Genomic DNA, 2,407 nt, shown 5'->3' on the forward strand with positions numbered 1-2,407 from the left:
GAAAGGCACTATAGAGAAAGAAAGCATGGGGGCTGTATTTTAGGATTGCAACTGAGCTTTAGGAAGTTTTTGGGGGAGGGGAGTTAGTTTTGAGCCCTTGCGTAGACCATAGTATAAGGACCTAGTGGAGAGAAAGAGAGCAAAGATATAAAAAAGAGTGGGAATAATGGGTGCCATCCCAATTTAGGGTAGGTGGAAGGTCAAGATGGGCCACAGGTGGAAAGGAAGAATGAAAAAAATCCTTCCCTTAGGATACGGGGGAAGGGGCAGGGATGGCAAATTCCCAAGAAAGGTGTGCTCCTTATAGGTCTCCTTTTAGGGGAAAACTCTAAAAACTTTTGATATAATGAAACAGGTAATGTATAAATATTAATGTAGGTTTGGAAATGCATCCAGTTTAATAAATAATTTGTCCTTAATGGAGTTTAAAGCAGCATAGGTATTTTGTCTTTGATTCTGCAGCCTCCTGTTCCTTTCAAGACTTTTCCAGAAGCACTGGTTTGGGTAATATCTTGATGGTTGATGAAGTATTTGGTAATTGAACAAGACGAGAGCTATGTTGTCTCCAGGGCTGAGGGGGAAAGGTGAGAGAAATCCTGCCACTTTCGGGGTTTGTGGATGGGAGGGTTAAAAGGACAATAATGAGAAAGCTAGCTTAATCTTCAAGGCCTGGTACTTGTCTTGATTTTATTGTTTTGTGTGTTTTCACCTCGTGGAACTCAATAAATATCTTCTCCGTGAACAAATAAGTGTAAGGTCAGATGCTGTACACAAGAGTTAAAGAAATTACATTTTCTGGAAAAGCTAGTGGAATTAAGTGCAGGTTTCCACAGTTGCCTCCCCCCCCCACCCCCATTTCATTTCAGTCATAAGGGATCCAAGAGGCTTTAGCCCAAGGTCTTCCTTCAAGGCAGTAAGTGGATACATTTTCCCTATGACAAGACTGCGTAGCCTGTCACAACCAGGCTGTTGGCCTTCTGTGGGACTTAGCCTAGCTGGTGTTCTGGTAACCTTCGCTATAACTGGCCGATCTCAGCTCTGACTAGTCACCACCAGCTGAAGCATAACGAGTGACTTCTAGAGTTTGGCTGGTTTGTAATGTTGGCTGGGCTGGGTTAAATTAGGCAAGTTATTTTACTTCTTGGCGACTCTGTTTCCTCAAATGAAAAATGAGAAGAAAATTATTTCCTGTCTCATAGGATTTTTTTGAAGATTGTATAAAAAATAGGGGCGCCTGGGTGGCGCAGTCGGTTAAGCGTCCGACTTCAGCCAGGTCACGATCTCGCGGTCCGTGAGTTCGAGCCCCGCGTCAGGCTCTGGGCTGATGGCTCGGAGCCTGGAGCCTGTTTCCGATTCTGTGTCTCCCTCTCTCTCTGCCCCTCCCCCATTCATGCTCTGTCTCTCTCTGTCCCAAAAATACATAAAAAACGTTGAAAAAAAATTAAAAAAAAATAATGCAGGTAGGAATGTATAACATGATGACTATGGCTAACACTGCTGTATCATCTACAGAAAAGTTAAGAGACTAAATCTTCTCATCACAAGGAGAAAAAATGTTTTGCCTTTATTCTTTTCTTCTTTTATTTTTATTGTATCTATATTTGAAGATGGATGTTAGCTGGACCTACTGGGGTAATCATTTCACAATATATGTAAATCAAGTTGTTACTCTGTGTGCCTTAAACTTACAGAGTGATGTAGGTCAATTATTTCTCAATAAAACTGGAAAAAGAGTGAAGGTAAAGCATGCAGGAGGGTGTCTTGCACACAATACTTAATGAATGTTAGCTGTTATTATTGGAGATTACAGTTGCCTTTGATTAATAAATATGGGTAAAGCATACTTTTATTTACTAAACTTAATTTGACATTCTTTGAAAATATTGCGTGTGTGCATGAGCGTGTTGTGTGTACATAGTAAATGAGAGAGGTGAGGGGAGGGGTTGAGAGATAATGAGGCTGAATTGTCGTGGTGAAAGGTTCGCAGTCACCTAGACCGATACACTATTACAACTGAGGATGCCCTGAGAGGTGAAGTGACTTGCTCAAGGTAATACCACTAGTAATGGCAAAAACAAGTCTACATACTGCTTTTTTATCCCCAATTCAGTGCATTTTCTAATACCCATTTCCAGGCATTGCTTGTTAGTGTTTCGGAAATCTTCCCGAATTATGTTCCAGTTAAATTTTGTCCCAGTAAACAAAAGACCTAGAGTTTGGACAAGAACAGCAGTCCGCTCGCCCAGTAGGTGGCGCAAAGGCGCTGTTTCCGGGCTTAGTGGAAGCTGGAGGGGGCGGAGCTTGTTCGGAAATGGGGCTACGTAAGCCTTCCTTTAATTGGCCCAAGAGCCTCGGCCCACTATCCAATCAGAAACGCCTGCGTCATTCTGTTACTGGGCTAGGCGGC

This window comes from Puma concolor, chromosome E2 (genome assembly GCF_028749965.1).
Source record: "Puma concolor isolate L17-30 chromosome E2, mPumCon1.1.hap2, whole genome shotgun sequence".
In the NCBI taxonomy this organism is placed as follows: domain Eukaryota; kingdom Metazoa; phylum Chordata; class Mammalia; order Carnivora; family Felidae; genus Puma; species Puma concolor.